This window comes from Octopus sinensis, linkage group LG17 (genome assembly GCF_006345805.1).
Source record: "Octopus sinensis linkage group LG17, ASM634580v1, whole genome shotgun sequence".
NCBI classification, from domain to species: Eukaryota; Metazoa; Mollusca; class Cephalopoda; order Octopoda; family Octopodidae; genus Octopus; species Octopus sinensis.
In genome coordinates, this window is record NC_043013.1 from 14,249,759 (window position 1) to 14,269,214 (window position 19,456).

At 38.6% G+C, this 19,456-nt stretch overlaps 1 protein-coding gene and 6 non-coding genes across 11 annotated transcripts in view; all 7 read left to right on the top strand.

Annotated features, from left to right (window-relative positions):
• LOC115221048 (transient receptor potential cation channel subfamily M member 2-like) overlaps window positions 1-19,456 on the top strand; it is a 706,843-nt gene that overhangs the window by 542,774 nt on the left and 144,613 nt on the right. The gene's annotated exons all lie outside the window — the stretch shown is intronic.
• Window positions 5,581-5,653, top strand: Trnar-ucu. Its single transcript has one exon. It is a non-coding gene; the product is annotated as a tRNA-Arg (tRNA).
• Window positions 7,113-7,206, top strand: Trnam-cau. The gene is made up of 2 exons: window positions 7,113-7,149; window positions 7,171-7,206. It is a non-coding gene; the product is annotated as a tRNA-Met (tRNA).
• Window positions 11,977-12,070, top strand: Trnam-cau. Its single transcript has 2 exons — window positions 11,977-12,013; window positions 12,035-12,070. It is a non-coding gene; the product is annotated as a tRNA-Met (tRNA).
• On the top strand, window positions 13,659-13,731 carry Trnar-ucu. Its single transcript has one exon. It is a non-coding gene; the product is annotated as a tRNA-Arg (tRNA).
• Window positions 16,245-16,317, top strand: Trnar-ucu. Its single transcript has one exon. It is a non-coding gene; the product is annotated as a tRNA-Arg (tRNA).
• Trnam-cau lies at window positions 17,735-17,828 on the top strand. Its single transcript has 2 exons — window positions 17,735-17,771; window positions 17,793-17,828. It is a non-coding gene; the product is annotated as a tRNA-Met (tRNA).

Genomic DNA, 19,456 nt, shown 5'->3' on the forward strand with positions numbered 1-19,456 from the left:
GCTCACGATCGTAAGCTCGACGCTCTAACCACTGAGCCATGCGCATATGCATATATATATATATATATATATATATATATATATATATATATACATATATATATACATATTTATATATATATATATATATATATATATATATATAATATGTATATTATATGTATATATATATATGTATATATATATATATATATATATATATATATATATATAGGAGATAAATAAAAATATATGCATACATACAAACATATATGTACGTACCTACATCTACATGTATATATACATGCATATATAAATAATTATACGGAAGTACAGGACATCACAATAAGACGTAGAAACAGAAAAAAACAAAAAACAAGAAAACGGAAAACGAAAAACAAATACAGGACAGGTTACACAGGACAAAACCCCCGTCATCAGCTGTCGCTAGAGGAGTCAGGCATGTTTCGAAGGCATAACAGAACACTAATCCAATAGGCCTTCCTGCGAGAGAATTAAAATAAATTTCAAGCAGCGGGGCACAATGAGTACGCACACAAACAAGACGTAACAATAAGACTGCAAAATTAAAAACATGTACAAAAACAAACACAAGAGGACGAACGAAAAAGCCTTTTTTCTGGCATAGACAAACAATAAAACTGCAAAAATAAAAATACATGTACAAAAAGTACAATTAGTTACAAAACGAGAAAATACAAGAATACTATACAGGAAATAACCACACAAGGGGACGAACGAAGAAGCCTTTTTGCTGGCAAGGACGAAAGTGTAGTAGCAGCGCGTGGAGGCAGTCTTTTCAATAGTGGTAACCACGTGTAAAGGAATTTTGTTTTATAGGCAAGGAAGAGGGAAGGAGGAGGGGGACACGCGGCGAAGAGAGAGGAGGAGGGGGAGGGAGAAAGATTGAAGAGGTTAAAGCAAAGGGAGAGAGTACCGCATCTTCAATATAATATATTAATATAAAAAAGGGGACCAAGAAGTGGATCGAAACGACGAATCGGAACGAACCTGATGCGGGGCGCTGTCAGACAATAAGGAGATAAATAAAAATATATGCATACATACAAAATATATGTACGTACCTACATCTACATGTATATATACATGCATATATAAATAATTATACGGAAGTACAGGACATCACAATAAGACGTAGAAACAGAAAAAAACAAAAAACAAGAAAACGGAAAACGAAAACCAAATACAGGACAGGTTACACAGGACAAAACCCCCGTCATCAGCTGTCGCTAGAGGAGTCAGGCATGTTTCGAAGGCATAACAGAACACTAATCCAATAGGCCTTCCTGCGAGAGAATTAAAATAAAATTTCAAGCAGCGGGGCACAATGAGTACGCACACAAACAAGACGTAACAATAAGACTGCAAAATTAAAATACATGTACAAAAACAAACACAAGAGGACGAACGAAAAAGCCTTTTTTCTGGCATAGACAAACAATAAAACTGCAAAAATAAAAATACATGTAAAAAGTACAATTAGTTACAAAACGAGAAAATAACAAGAATACTATACAGGAAATTAACCACACAAGGGGACGAACGAAGAAGCCTTTTTGCTGGCAAGGACGAAAAGGCAGATTTTATCTGCCTCCCTTTGGGAGTTATACAAATCTACAATATAAGATTTCTTCAATTACAATTTACCTTGCATTTTTAAGAGTACAATGCATCGCGTCATGCCAGGTCCAGGTTTTAAAATTTAAACTCCAGTTAAGCAAAATTTACAGAAAACTCACATTCTGGTGTGTGTGTCAAATGCTTTTCTTAGTCTGGTTTACACCACACGCAAACGCACACACACAGTGGGCAACGAATAAAATGAAAGTAATTGACTTACTGTAGTGAGTGATTCTTTCACTCTGCCTCCCACTTCCTCTTCCACACAGACACGCAAATATATAATAAAATTGTAAGCTAACGTGCGTGTGTGTGAGTGGGTGTGTGTGGGTGTGCGCGTGTGTGTGGTGTGTGAGGGTGCGGTGTGTGTGTGTGTGTGCGTGCGTGTGCGTGAGTGTGTGACAGGAAAGTTTTTTTACGACGAATATAACACCTATATCCAAGTAGCAGAAAGATAAGACAGTAAGGTGTGATTTGAGGGAGATTTGGCTGCTATTTCTACCATGTCTAGCTGCCATGTAGGGGTCTCCCTCATAGGCTCATACATACATATATACATAGATAAGACAGTAAGGTGTGATTTGGGGGAAATTTGGCTGCTATTTCTACCAGGTCTAGCTGCCATGTAGGGGTCTCCCTCATAGGCTCATACATACATATATACATAGATAAGACAGTAAGGTGTGATTTGGGGGAAATTTGGCTGCTATTTCTACCAGGTCTAGCTGCCATGTAGGGGTCTCCCTCATAGGCTCATACATACATATATACATAGATAAGACAGTAAGGTGTGATTTGGGGGAAATTTGGCTGCTATTTCTACCAGGTCTAGCTACCATGTAGAGGTCCCCCTCATTGGCTCATATATATATACATACATAAGACAGTAAGGTGTGATTTGAGGGAGATTTGGCTGCTGTTTCTACCAGGTCTGTTAAGCCTTCTCATGTAAACTCAAGCTTTCTCATGCCTTCAACATATGACCAAAGCAGAGAATGTATTCTTTTATTCTTCTGCTTTTCCAGCCATTGGTCTGTGGCCATGCTGGGGCAATGCCTTGAAGAATTGTAGTTTAATGAATCAACTCCAGTTTTATTTTTGTAAGCATTGTACTTATTCTATCTGTTTCCTTTGTCAAACCACTAGGTGACAGGGATGTAAACAAACCAACATTCGTTGTCAAGCAGTGGTGGAGGACAATCACAAGCACAGACACGCACACACACACACACATACATGCATACACATATACACACATACATACATACATACATATATATATGTGTGTATATATATATTGCAGCGTGGAAGGTGTTTGTAAGCCATTTAAGAAACACACAAAAACCGTTACATTCACTTCAACATTTAAATTTAATTTGCCAAAATATTTTCGTCGCTTTCAGACCGCGACCTGTTCACTGACAAAAAAATCGTGCTAACAGGTCGCGGTCTCAAAGCGACGAAAATATTTTCACAAATTAAATTAAATGTTGAAGTGAATCTAACGGTTTTTGTGTGTTTCTTAAATGGCTTATAAACACCTTCAACGCTGCAACTGTTTTCGTTCCAGCACACGATCTCAGATCAAGTCACTTGCTATGCAAGTACATCTCTGTAACTATATATATTTATATATATATATATATATATATATATATATGTATATTGGTAAAAAGTAAGATAACAAAAGAAAAAGAAAGAAAGAGACCTCAATATTATGTAAATAGAGGAAATCTTTATATATAAAAGTGAGGTTGTGTGTCTGTCTCCTACGATTTAGATTCCTAACTACTCCCACATTTTGTGGTGCAGTTTAACCAAAACCGGGTATCTTATAGTCGTGATTCATATCCAGACCGTCTGGGTATTAGCGCGCGTCTACGATGAGTCTACGATTAAAAAAAAATTTACCATCAATTTTTCCCATTTTTAATCCATTTTTGACATATATAAGGGAAGTAACTCTCTAAAATTTATTATTAAATCTCAGAACGTAAAAAGCTACAGTAACACCCCTCCCCCTTTGTGGTTAGCCATATTGAGATGGCTATTATACTTTACATCTCTAAAAATGCTTATATAATTATTTCCCTTACAAACCCGAGCAACGCCGGGCGATACTGCTAGTATATTTATATATATACACATACTATATACATATATGCGCATGGCATATATATATAACAATTGCAGCGTGGAAGGTGTTTGTAAGCCATTTAAGAAACACAAAAGCCGTTCGATTCACTTCAACATTTAAGTTCAATTTGTCAAAATATTTTCGTCGCTTTAAGACCGCGACCTGTTCACTGACAAAAATCCGTGCTGCATTTCAGCACGGCTTTTGTGTGTTTCTTAAATGGCTTACAAACACCTTCCACGCTGCAATTGTTTTCGTTCCAGCACCCGATCTCAGATCAAATCACTTGCTATGCGAGTACATCTCCGTAATACACACACACACACACACACACACACATACACACACACACACACACACACACACACACACACACACACACACACACACTATATATATATATATATATATACATATATGTATACGACGCGCTTCTTTCAGTTCCCGCCTACCAAATCCACTCACAAGGCTTTGGTCGGCCAGAGGCTATGGTAGAAGATACTTGACCAAGGTGGGACTGAACCTGGAACCAAGTAGTTGTGAAGCAAGCTACTCATCTCACATGTATAATATTAGTCACAGAAAAAGGCGGCGAACTGGCAAAATCGTTAGTACGCCGGACAAAATGCTTACGGCATTTCGTCCGTCATTACGTTCTAAATTCTACCGAGGTCGACTTTGCCTTTCATCCTTTGGGATCGATAAAATAAGTACCAGTTGGATAGTTGGGCCAATATAATCAACTAACCCCTTCCCCAAAATTGTTGGTCTTGTACCAAAGTTTGAAAGCAATATTGAGTGGCTGTGTGGTAAGTAGCTTGTTTAGCAACCACATGGTTCCGGGTTCAGTCCCACTACGTGGCACCTTGGGCAAGTGTCTTCTACTACAGCCTCGGGCCGACCAAAGCCTTGTGAGTGGATTTGGTAGACGGAAACTGAAAGAAGCCCGTCGTATATATGTATATACGTATATATATATGTACGTGTATGTATATGTTTGTATGTCTTTGTTTGTCCCCCCAACATCGCTTGACAACCGATGCTGGTGTGTTTACGTCCCCGTAACTTAGCATTTCGGCAAAAGAGACCGATAGAATAAGTACTAGGCTCACAAAGAACAAGTCCTGGGGTTGATTTGCTCGACTAAAGGCGGTGCTCCAGCATGGCCAGTCAAATGACTGAAACTAGTAAAAAAGTAATATTATTGTCATAACACCGAACCAGCGTGGGTTTTCAGCTGTGAAGGTAAAGGGACGTAACTGTGTAAGTAAAGGTATTTTGTCCCACATGGCCTTACCTCCATGTATTTGTAGGACGATCCGCGCTACTAGAAATAACAGCACAAATCTTTCTCAATTCATACACCAGAAACGTCTTAAGATTGGAAATATGCAAATAAATAATTACCGAAAGGAAATAACACAACTCGGTTAATGACACGAATTTTGCTAAATAAGTTAAAACTTATATGGAGTGGATGATACGAGAAAAGAAAGTAATTATTTACAACAGAAGTCGCTTATTATGATCAGTCTAGAGACGGAATCTAATATGTAGCAACAACGAGTTGACGACATAAAGCTGCAGGTATAGTAATGTTCCGCGTCTGATGGACTAAATTTGGTAACAATAACTGTTTGGTGATTACAATATGCGGCCTTCACCTTATACGCGTATATTTCGACGTACACGTGGACGGGCGGGCGTATATTTACAAAGGAAATAGTTTAAAATACCTCAGTACCTGTCAAACATCTGAGACTTCTCGTTAAAAACTATTTAGAAACATGACTGCTTGTCTTGTCCCTGTAGCGCAGGGGATAGCGCGCTGGACTTCTAATCCAGAGGTCGTGGGTTCGAATCCCACCAGGGATGATTCACCTTTTTTTTTTAATATTTTTAAAATTTTCTTTATTTCAGATTAAATTTTTATGAAGATTATTTTCATTCAACTTCATTTAAGTTGTTTGCAATTTTTTCAAATATTCTTATCTCTATAAGAAATAAAAACCAATGAACTAGACTTTTTTGCCTTTCTTCTTTTTCGGATTCTAGGTATTGGACAGCGGCAATGCTGGGGGACGCCCTTCACAAATTTTAATCGATCACATCGTTCGATCTAAATCGTTGTGGTCTGTATTAAATTTTTTTTTATACAAAGTGATATACAAGACAAAGCATAATTACATAAATATGTAATGACCATTAATTATAATTAATGGTGATACTGTCATAAATTTGACTAACAGTTGTTTCCAGTAGTCATGATAGGTTCATTGTTGACAGGTTTACTCAATCGGACTATCGATCGGTTGAGAAAAATTTGAACGACCTAAAGTATTAATGCTATTTTCGTCAGAGACATTTCTGGTTATAAGCCAGGCATGACTCTGATGAAGACCACATTAATTCTCTGTATTTTGTATTTGTTTTGCAAGCTTCTTGACGTGAAATCATGCGTTGAGGTTGATTTTGATGTCTTTTGGGAGGATCGTGCCGCCAATAAAAACACGCACACTGGTTATGTTTCACTTCAGGTTTATTACAAATAAATGAGAGGAAGAGTGAAAATGTAATACGTATTGCGGAGAAAGAGTTGCTTAAAAAGCGAATTGGTAAGTCATTGATAAGGACACTGACTGTGACGCAAGGGCTTTGACAGACTAATCGATAAACCAATTGGTGGTGATGGTGGTGGTGGTGATGGTGTTGGTGGTGATGGTGTTGGTGGTGATGGTGGTGTTGGTTGTGAAAGGTGATAGCAGCATTAGCGATGGTGTTGGTGGTGATGTTTGAAGTTGTACTAGTAATAGGAAGGAGGGCAGTGGTTGTGGTTGTAGTAGTAGTATTAGTCGTGGTTGTGGTGCTGGTTTTAATAGCAGTAATAGTCGCGATAGTGGTGATGGTGGTAGTTGAAGTATAGGTTGGTATAACATTTTAGTCATTGAATGCTATTGCGTCAGCCTTAAGTTCAAAGAAATTCAGACATTTTCTTTCGGTAAGCTTCGTTGTTAATCGCCAGTTCCGTCCCTCTCCGTCATTAGTCGTCATCCCCCGTTGAGCCTTCGGCAGTGACGGCAACGACGACGATGGTGACTCTGCTTCTCAAACTGTCGAATAGTTTGTACTACTACTACTACTACTACTACTACTACTACTACTACCACCACCACCACCACCACAATACAATTTAGATAGATGTGTAGGTCAACACACACACTCACATAGACAGACACACGAACACACAACGCGCACGCGCAGGTACACACTAACATCCGTAACCATCAGCCCATAGCTAAACTATAATCACAAAAGTATAAAAGTTCTTTCAGTGGCCTCGGTAGCGCAGTAGGCAGCGCGTCAGTCTCATAATCAAGCATAAAGTTAGAGGAATCTGAAGGTCGTGAGTTCGATCCTCACCTGGGGCACATTCTTTTTTTCAATTACTCACACACAAATCGTTTTGATGATTGTGTCAGAAGAATTGACCTCAGATTGTTCCCGTGGGTACCGTATAAGAGGATATATTTATTTGTATTAATAACCCGAGGTTGAGTTTTCCTTTTCATCCTTTCGGAGACGATAAAATAGGTACCATTCGAGCACTGGGGTCAACAACATTGCCGAAATACGATAAATTAAACAACAAATAGCCTACAAACTACAGAATTTTCTCAAGAAAACAAAGAGAAAAAGATGTTTTATGTAACACATTCTACCAGTATACGAAGTTTAAAAGTGTTTAGTTACAAAGAAATTATTTTAAAAATCTGCCGGTCAAATCGAAAAGATCCCACGTCACTTCTGATGATGGTGTTAAAGAAAGAAATTGCCTCAATTGTTCCCGTGGGTAGCGTGTAAGAAGATATAATTATTTGCATTAATAGGAGTGGCTGTTTGGTAAGTAGCTTGCCTACCAACCACATGGTTCCGGGTTCAGTCCCAGTGCGTGGCACCTTGAGCAAGTGTCTTCTACTATAGCCTCGGGCCGACCAAAGCCTTGTGAGTGGATTTGGTAGACGGAAACTGAAAGAAGCCTGTCGTATATATGTATATATATATATATATATATATATATATATATATATATATATATATATATATATATATTATATATATATATATATTATATATATATGTGTGTGTGTGTGTGTGTGTATTTGTGTGTCTGTGTTTGTCCTCCCCCAACATCGCTTGGCAACCGATGCTGGTGTGTTTACGTCCCCGTGACATAGCATTTCGGGAAAAGAGACCGATAGAATAAGTACTAGGCTTACAAAGAATAAGTCCTGGGGTCGATTTGCTCGACTAAAAGCGCTGCTCCAGCATGGCCACAGTCAAATGACTGAAACAAGTACAAGAGTAAAAGAGTAAAGAGTAATATCCAGGGGTTAACTCTTCCTTTTCATCCTTTCAGGGTCGATAAAATAAATACCAGTCGAGCGCTGGGGTCTATGTAATTGTCTTACTCTCTGCCTCACCGGACATGATGACCGTGAGTCAAAATCTGAAAGCGATATTTATCCCCACTTAAATGTGGTTGTTCTGTTAGAACAAACTATACTGCGGTAGATATTGTGAGTGACACTCATATTGGCTTTTTGGTGCAAAATGCACTCTTGTTTATATCGCTACAGTGTATATTGCATGCAAAGCCAGTATGAAAATTTCTCTCATGGCATCTAGCGCAGTATAGTTTGTTCTAACAGAACATCTACGCGCGCGTGCGCACACACATGCTGCAATACTGTGCCGAGATTGTTACCATTATATATGAGCAGTGCGATCTTCTGCCCTCGGTAGCGCAGTAGACCGAGAGTCAGTCCTATAATCAAGTATGAAATCAAGTCATCTGAAGGTTGTGATACACAGCTTGGCCAGTAAAAAACAAAAAATAATTAGGAGGTTTTAAATAGAGATACATATTGGATCTCATAGAGAGGATGTCAGATTTAATATTACTTGTATTAACACCAGCTTTCTATATTTTTTAGACTAGATTCAAATAAATGTGACTGGAAGAACGAAATTACAAATCCTAAAATAATAACTAAGAAAAAACCTAGGGGCTAGTGTTTATTCATTTAAAATATATGCATTTATTTAAGAGGAAGTAAAAGATCTGAAAATCGGCTATAACAGTGTAGTTTTCCAGTCTAAATGCTATGATATGATGTTATGGAGAAAAAAAAAATGGAGGAAAAAGTTTTTTAGCCAATAGCGAGACAGAAATTTTCTGCGTTGAGCGTCTGTGCTCTTCATTGATTGTATGTTTTTATTATTTTTTAAAACTTGTTCTATTAATATATTTGTCTGTGTGTGTTTATTTAATGCGTATTTCAGTATTGTGTATGCCTGTCTTGTATTTGTGGAGAAAAGAAAGGGAGGTGGGTGCAAGGAATACAAAGCTTTAAGGAGTGGGGATTGTGCAGTTGACGACAGTTCATGCTGTCCGTCACACACACACACACACACACACGCACATTCATATGTAAAGCTGATAGAATCCCGAATGGAAACAAGGAAAAGGGGAGGGTTTAATAAATTAATATGGAGTAGTAGGTGGGGTTGGTAATTTTATATAGGCTGTCGTTCAGATCGTCAACACAGCACCACTCTCTCCGTTCTCTCTCTCTCCATGTCTCTCTACGATTTGCTAGAAATAATAGCCAGATCTCTCTCAATGTCACGCGTAACATTATATAAGCGAGAGGACACATTGGATATGATAGAAAAAATACATACGCACATACACAGGTATGTATTCCCTATAAAAGAACTTCTGTTCTTCTCACCCACCTTTCTTATCTTTTATACTTTTCTCCCCTCCCCATCTCTCTCTTTCATGATCCGATGACGCGGAAGTTGTTGCTATTCCATTACTATCGCACACAGAAGTAACTTTATTCAATAGGATACACGTCATTGATTGGTTAAAATTACCCAAATACGACAACTTTAATATGAAATAACTTCTAAAATACAAAATTTTGTCAAAAAACGTTAAGAGTGTAGCGTGACACAAGAAGCCAGCGCCATTTTGTGCGAGATCTCGCTGGCAGCCATTGCCATGCCCGAGACAAGAGCGAGATCTCGCCGACAACCATGTTTGACATGTGCGAGACCACAGCGAGGCTCTCGTGGGCAACATTTATTTAAGGAGGCGTCTTAAGGTGATTCTCTCTCTTGCGTTCTCGCTCACGCTGAGCAACATTGCAAACTGGCAGCTCAAAGCAAATTCTTGTCCTGCTCTATCTTCACCCATTATCTCCAGAGGTAATGTACCTCACGTGAACGGAGCTATAACGAACTACGCGCTGCCATACGGATGGTCGCCGGGAGCGAATCCCATGAATGAGAACTAAATATACAATCATTGAATTGCATCCGCTTGTAAGCTTCTTCTTCTTCTTCGAGTTCCAGATCCTAAGACTACAGAAAATAACTGTAATGGGAGAAGATACCTTCGAATCCCATTATAAGAGTAAACCGTGTTCTACGTGACACATTCAACCAGTATCCGAAGGTTCAAACTGTTTACTCTCTACTCTTTACTCTTTTATTTGTTTCAGTCATTTGACTGCGCCCATGCTGGAGCACCGCCTTTAATCGAGCAACTCGACCCCGGAACTTATTCTTTGTAAGCCCAGTACTTATTCTATCGGTCTCTTTTGCCGAACCGCTAAGTGACGGGGACATAAACACACCAGCATCGGTTGTCAAGCAATGCTAGGGGGACAAACATAGACACAAACACACACGCACATATATATATATATATATTTATATATATATATATATATATATATACATATATACGACGGGCGTCTTTCAGTGTCCGTCTACCAAATTCACTCACAAGGCTTTGGTCGGCCTGAGGCTATAGAAGAAGACACTTGCCGAAGGTGCCACGCAGTGGCACTGAATCCGGAACCATGTGGCTGGTAATCAAGCTACTTACCACACAGCCACTCCTGCGCCTGTTTAGTTAAAATAAAATTAATTAAAAAACCTGTGACTGTAATTGAAAAGATCCAACTATTGAAATGTGAAGCTAACGGTTTAAGAAATGCTCTTAATTACAATTTTTATGAATAGAATTAACCTAGTGAAATCATAAATCCAGCTATCTGAGTCAATGAGTCCCCAAAATATATGAAATGAAAAATATGTAAAAACACTAACACACAGAAAAAACACAGAAAATATGTAATTTACTAAGACACAGAAAAGTTAAAACAAAACACCCGGGGTGAAAAGAATCTCGTGGTGTGAAGAATCAAATGTGAAAAATGAACATAGAACAAATTGCGGCACAGACAATGAACCACAACACAGCATGCGGTTGTCATGGTAACAAGTCGCTAATGCCACGTCGTCTGTTGATTAGCTAGAATTACCGAAATTTCCCAACTAAAATACCAAATAACATCAGATTCTTTAATTTACAAGATAAAGTAATTGGTTGATTGTCATCAAAATTCAGATTTGCATAGATACACCAAAATTGAGAGTAATCTGAGCAAAATTGAAGGGGCTTCATTTTGTGAATGAAATAGACTAAGTCCCAAAACCTATGTACTTTAAACTTTTTTTTTTGTTTTTCTATTATCTACTGAGGAGTACAAGTATGACTATTACGATTTTCTATTTATGAATATCTGAGTCCATTTGTATGAAACAATTGTGTAGTATTATGAAAAATAAAAGCTACAATCCATTTTAACATCTAATCTCCTCTCTTCCATTGCATAAAGACGAATGAAATTGTTGAACTTTGTTTAATAAATTAAGCCATATACTTTATACATATATATATATATATCTACATGATTATCCTGCCTTTACCTAAACATTATGTATCTGATATCTTCTTGTTCAATGGAGTCTTCGATGGCATCATTTTGAAGACAGTTGGGTATGATTGATCGAAGGGAAATTTCAAGCGCGCGCGCACACAGATGCACACACTCTGTCTGTCTGTCTCTCTCTGTCTGTCTCTCTCTCTGTCTCTGTCTCTGTCTCTGTCTCTGTCTCTGTCTCTGTCTCTGTCTCTCTCTCTCTGTCTCTCTCTCTCTCTCTCTCTCTCTCTCTCTCTCTCTCTCTCTCTCTCTCTCACACACACACACATACACCCAGAGGCACTAGTAAAATTATGCCGAGACTATAATCAGAAAATATTAACTCTTCCGGCTGTGGCCTCGGTAGCGCAGTAGGCAGCGCGTCAGTCTCATAATCGCATACAAAAACCGAGGAATCTGAAGGTCGTGAGTTCGACCCTCACCCGGGGCACATTAATTTTGTTTCTTAAATTAAAATGTCAGTACCGTTTTTTTTAAAATTTTTATCATTCTGTTAAAGAACGAAATTACCTAAAGTTGTTAACGTGGGTATCATATAAAAAGAGGATGAAATTATATGTAATTCGTCATTCATCGTTCATACTTAGTGTAATCATGTCTGCGGCCCAGCAGACCATATTCTGAAGCGTTCCAATCATGATTACCCAACTTTTTACTCCACACCTTTTATAAAATACCTTAATGTAATCTATTTCTTTACTACCCACAAGGGGTTAAACACAGAGAGGACAAACAAGGACAGACAAACGGATTAAGTCGATTATATCGACCCAGTGCGTAACTGGTACTTATTTAATCGACTCCGAAAGGATGAAAGGCAAAGTTGACCCCGGAGGAATTTGAACTCAGAACGTAGCGGCAGACGAAATACCGCTAAGCATTTCGCCCGGCGTGCTAACGTTTCTGCCAACTCGCCGCCTTGCACGTATAGCACTATTACGATCATGAAATGAGCATTAGCTTATCTCACTCTTTCTCACGGAACCCCTAGGAACATTTTGCGGAACACTAGTGTTGCGGGGGAACTACGGTTGAGAAACGCTGCGGTAGTGTATGACTGATTGAAGGTAATTTTCTGTTTCCTGTTGTTGGAGCGGCCCATGTCGACTCCTCCGGTTTCAATTCTGATTTGCAAAAGAAATTTTTAGATTGGATGTTGATCGTTTTCTTACAACGACCTGAAAAAATGTTTCAATTGTCAAAGGATTTTTTTTCAAATTTCCCACACAGATGTAGTTTTGCATGCTGAAGTTGAATACCACGTTCATATTTTTTTTCAATTTTTTGTTTTCGAAGAATTAATAATTGACAAGATAGAAGTATTGACAGTTAAATATTTTTAGCCAATGAAATGAATCCAGTGTCCTCACAACCGGAAGTGGAAACCATTTGCTGCCATAGTTGCCACGGCAACAAAGAGTGTATCATTGAAAATGCAGACAATTTCCCTGTAGTGCAGCGGATACCGCACCCGACTTCCAATCCAGGGGTGGTGTTCAGGGAAGATTTACATTCGCAGACAATTTGTGTTTTTAAAATTAAAATGGCAGTACTTGTTTTTGTATTATTCTGTTACAGAAAGAGATTACCTCAAGTTGTTCTCGTGAGTATCATACAAAAGGATTATGAAATTATATGCATTCCGTGATGTATCCCTCATACCAAGTGTGATCATATCTGCTGTCCAGCAGACCATATACTTAAGCGTTCCAATCATGATCACCCAACTTTTTCTGAAGGAAAATTTAGTGGTTGCTATCTCTAGAAGTTCGTGCGGCTCATATCAAGTTGATAACATAAAACAGCGGATATAGTAATGTTCTGTGTCTGATGCACTAAATTTCATAACAATACTTGTTTGGCAAGTGATTATAATATGCAACTTTCACTATATACATGTATATTTAGACGCACACGCGGGCGTATAACTACAAAAAGGAAAATAGTTCAAAACCTTTAATTACCTAACATTACGGACTTCGTGTTAAAAACTATTTAGAAAGAGTTAATTTCGTCTTGTCCCTGTAGCGCAGCGGATAGCGCGCTGGACTTCTAATCCAGAGGTCGTGGGTTCGAATCCCATCAGGGATGATTAGTTTTTTTACTTAAATCTTCTTTCTTTGCAGTTAAATTTATATTTAACTTTATTAAACTGTTTGCAATCTTTTCAAATATTCTTATCCGTATGAAATGTGCAAACCAATGAACTAAACGTTTTTCCTTTGTTCTTTTCCAGATTCTAGGTATTGGACTGCGGCCATTTTGGGAACCCCTTCACAGGTTTTAATGGGTCACATCGATCGATCTAAATGGTTGTGTTCTGTCTTTTCTTTTTTTTAAAATACAGGATGATATACAAGAAAGTATATTTACATAAATATGTAATGACCATTAATTATAATTAACTGTCATTGAATACTTCTTTATTGTAGTAATTTTGATTAACAGTTGTTTCCAGTAGTCGTGATAGGTTTACTCAATCGGTTTATCGATCAGTTGAGAAAAATCGATCGACCTAAAGAATTAATGCTACTTTCGTCAGCGTCATTTCCGGTTATGAGTTAGACATGACTCTGATGAAAATAACATCAATTCTCTGTATTTTGTCAATGTTTTGCAGGCTCCTTGACTTGAAATCATGCATTGAAGTTGCTTTTGATGTCTTTTGGGAGGATCATGCCGCCAATAAAAACACACACACTGGTTATGTTTCACTTCAGGTTTATTACAAATAAATGAGAGGAAGAGTGAAAATGTAATACGTATTGAGGAGAAAGAGTTGCTTAAAAAGCACATTGGTAAGTCATTGATAAGGACACTGACTGTGACGCAAGAGCTTTGACAGACTAATCGATAAACCAATTGGTGGTGATGGTAGTAGAGATAGTAGTGGTGATGGTGTTGGTGGTGATGGTGGTGGTGATGGTGGTGGTGTTGGTGGTGATGGTTGTGATAGGTGATAGCAGCATTAGCGATGGTGTTGGTGGTGATGTTTGTAGTTGCACCAGTAGTAGTAGCAGGGATGGCAGTGGCAATGGTTGTAGTTGTAGTTGTTGTTGTCGTGGTGGCAGTGATGGTGATGATAGTAATAGTAGTGTAGCGTAGCTCGGTGGTATCCTCACTGTTTGAGAGAGATATTAGAAATGGTGTTGTACTAGATACCAGTTAACTTTGGCCGCCATTTGGACCCTGTTGTGTCTCCTGCTCTGATTGGCGCAGTTTGTATCTTGACTTAATTTCGCGCCAATGTGTAAACCAACCAATCAGAGCCTTCCAATAAGATCATGTGACACAGTCTTTTGGGTTTTCTTCTGGAGCCTCTAGAACGTTATAAAAACCCAGCGATCCAGTGAATCTAGGTCATTGGTCTCTGACCATTGACCATGCGGCAGCCGCAACAACCGGACCAGCCAGTTCCAGCGACGAGACCAACATGCAGCAACTCAGGACCGTTCTCCATCGCCGCCATCATCTCAACCGTTGCCGTTATCTACTGTCGCCATCACCACTTCAACGATACGTACACAACATTCGCCCAGGTTAACTTCTCTCTGTTTGTGACTACTTCACCAAGGTTAACAGTCCAAAACTACCTGCAAGAATTCCTGTATCAAGTAACCCGGCACGGCATAATAGCCACAACCTCCACACAACACGTGTAGTAACCGGTTCTGCCTCGTGACCTCAACTTCTTGTACAGGACTACAACTATTGTGTAACCTTACTACGAACTGGTAAATTAAGTCCATCTTGTCTGAAATACCCCGAGAGACTCATTCTAAGCTCTGTATTCTGTCTTACGCGCATACACCTTGTTTGCACTTATGTTCACTTTTGTATCGCACACACGAACAGACAGACACAAACACTTGTTGTACGCACCATTGTTGTACTTACAACGGACACAAAGATACATATGTGCACGCACTCAGATACTACACTCTGCTAGCACCCATACACACTCTTATTGTACACATCAGTAAATAAAGTCTTTCTCTCTCAAACAGTAGAACGGTTGTGCTTTCTCCTTTATTCTTTACTGGCACTCATATTCTTTATACCACGTATTCGGCTTATTCTTTTGTAGGCAACCGTACGGCGTTTTAAAAGACACTTCTGTCACCAACTCCTTTAAGTACGATCGTTTTTTTACAGGAGTAACAGTCGCGATAGTGGTGATGGTGGTAGTTGAAGTATAGTAACCTTTTAGTCATTGAATGTTATTGCATCAGCCGAAAGTTGAAAGAAATTCAGACATTTTCTTTTGGTCTGTTTCGTTGTTAATCGCCAGTTCCGTCCCTCTCCGTCATTAGACGTCATTCTCCGCTGGGCCGAATAGTTTGTACTACTACTACTACTACTACTACTACTACTACTACCACATCATTGACTGGTTGAAATTACCGAAATACGATAACTTAAAGAAATAACTTCCAAAATACAGAATGTCCTCAATAAAGCCAAGAGTAAAAGATGTTTTATGTGACACCTTCTACCAGTATACGAAGTTTGAAAGTGTTTAGTCACAAAAAAAAATATTTTAAAAATCTGTTGGTCAAAAGGTAAAGATCCAAAAACTATTTAGAAACAGCTGAATTTGTCTTGTCTCTGTAGCGCAGGGGATAGCGCGCTGGACTTCTAATCCAGAGGTCGTGGGTTCGAATCCCACCAGGGATGATTCACCTTATTTTTTTAATTTTCTTCATTTCGGATTAAATTTTTATGAAGATTATTTTCATTCAACTTCATTTAAGTTGTTTGCAATTTTTTCAAATATTCTTATCTCTATGAGAAATGAAAACCAATGAACTAGACTTTTTTCCTTTCTTCTTTTTCGGATTCTAGGTATTGGACAGCGGCAATGCTGGGGGTCGCCCTTCACAGATTTTAATCGATCACATCGTTCGATCTAAATCGTTGTGGTCTGTATTAAATTTTTTTTATACAAAGTGATATACAGGACAAAGCATAATTACGTAAATATGTAATGACCATTAATTATAATTAATGGTGATACTGTCATTAATTTGACTAACAGTTGTTTCCAGTAGTCATGATAGGTTCATTGTTGACAGGTTTACTCAATCGGACTATCGATCGGTTGAGAAAAATTTGAACGACCTAAAGTATTAATGCTACTTTCGTCAGAGACATTTCTGGTTATAAGCCAGGCATGACTCTGATGAAGACCACATTAATTCTCTGTATTTTGTATTTGTTTTGCAAGCTTCTTGACGTGAAATCATGCGTTGAGGTTGATTTTGATGTCTTTTGGGAGGATCGTGCCGCCAATAAAAACACGCACACTGGTTATGTTTCACTTCAGGTTTATTACAAATAAATGAGAGGAAGAGTGAAAATGTAATACGTATTGCGGAGAAAGAGTTGCTTAAAAAGCACGTTGGTAAGTCATTGATAAGGTCACAGACTGGGACGAAAGGGCTTTGACAGACTAATCGATAAACCAATTGGTGGTGATGGTGGTGGTGGTGATGGTGTTGGTGGTGATGGTGGTGTTGGTTGTGAAAGGTGATAGCAGCATTAGCGATGGTGTTGGTGGTGATGTTTGAAGTTGTACTAGTAATAGGAAGGAGGGCAGTGGTTGTGGTTGTAGTAGTAGTATTAGTCGTGGTTGTGGTGCTGGTTTTAATAGCAGTAATAGTCGCGATAGTGGTGTTAGTGGTAGTTGAAGTATAGGTTGGTATAACCTTTTAGTCATTGAATGCTATTGCGTCAGCCGAAAGTTCAAAGAAATTCAGACATTTTCTTTCGGTAAGCTTCGTTGTTAATCGCCAGTTCCGTCCCTCTCCGTCATTAGTCGTCATCCCCCGTTGAGCTTTCGGCAGTGACGGCAACGACGACGATGGTTGCTCTGCTTCTCAAACTGTCGAATAGTTTGTACTACTACTACTACTACTACTACTACTACTACTACCACAATACAATTTAGATAGATGTGTAGGTCAACACACACACACACCCACATATACAGACACACGAACACACAACGCGCGCGCGCAGGTACACACTAACATCCGTAACCATCAGCCCATAGCTAAACTATTATCAGAAAAGTAGAAATGTTCTTTCAGTGGCCTCGGTAGCGCAGTAGGCAGCGCGTCAGTCTCATAATCAAGCATAAAGTTGGAGGAATCTGAAGGTCGTGAGTTCGATCCTCACCTGGGGCACATTTTTTTTTCAATTACTCACACACATATCGTTTTGATGATTGTGTTAGAAGAAATGACCTCAAATTGTTTCCGTGGGTACCGTATAAGAGGATATATTTATTTGTATTAATAACCCGAAGTTGAGTTTTCCTTTTCATCCTATCGGAGACGATAAAATAAGTACCAGTCGAGCACTGGAGTCAACAACATTGCCGAAATGCAATAAATTAAACAACAAATAGCTTACAAACTACAGAATTTTCTCAAGAAAACAAAGAGAAAAAGATGTTTTATGTAACACATTCTACCAGTATACGGAGTTTAAAAGTGTTTAGTTACAAAGAAATTATTTTAAAAATCTGCCGGTCAAAGCGAAAAAATCCCACGTCACTTCTGATGATGGTGTTAAAGAAAGAAATTGCCCCAATTGTTCCCGTGGGTAGCGTGTAAGAAGATATGATTATTTGCATTAATAGGAGTGGCTGTTTGGTAAGTAGCTTGCCTACCAACCACATGGTTCCGGGTTCAGTCCCAGTGCGTGGCACCTTGAGCAAGTGTCTTCTACTATAGCCTCGGGCCGACCAAGCCTTGTGAGTGGATTTGGTAGACGGAAACTGAAAGAAGCCTGTCGTATATATGTATATATATATATATATATTATATATATATATTATATATATATATATATATATATATATATAATATATATATATATATATGTGTGTGTGTGTGTGTGTGTGTGTGTGTGTGTATTTGTGTGTCTGTGTTTGTCCTCCCCCAACATCGCTTGGCAACCGATGCTGGTGTGTTTACGTCCCCGTGACATAGCATTTCGGCAAAAGAGGCCGATAGAATAAGTACTAGGCTTACAAAGAATAAGTCCTGGGGTCGATTTGTTCGACTAAAGACGGTGATCCAGCATGGCCACATTCAAATGACTGAAACAAGTACAAGAGTAAAAGAGTAAAGAGTAATATCCAGGGTTAACTCTTCCTTTTCATCCTTTCAGGGTCGATAAAATAAATACCAGTCGGGCGCTGAGGTCTATGTAATTGTCTTACTCTCTGCCTCACCGGACATGATGACCGTGAGTCAAAATCTGAAAGCGATATTTATCCCCACTTAAATGTGGTTGTTCTGTTAGAACAAACTATACTGCGGTAGATATTGTGAGTGACACTCATATTGGCTTTTTGGTGCAAAATGCACTCTTGTTTATATCGCTACAGTGTATATTGCATGCAAAGCCACTATGTGAATTTCTCTCATGGCATCTAGCGCAGTATAGTTTGTTCTAACAGAACATCTACGCGCGCGTGCGCACACACATGCTGCAATACTGTGCCGAGATTGTTACCATTATATATGAGCAGTGCGATCTTCTGCCCTCGGTAGCGCAGTAGACCGAGAGTCAGTCCTATAATCAAGTATGAAATCAAGTCATCTGAAGGATGTGATACACAGCTTGGCCAGTAAAAAACAAAAAATAATTAGGAGGTTTTAAATAGAGATACATATTGGATCTCATAGAGAGGATGTCAGATTTAATATTACTTGTATTAACACCAGCTTTCTATATTTTTTAGACTAGATTCAAATAAATGTGACTGGAAGAACGAAATTACAAATCCGAAAATAATAACTAA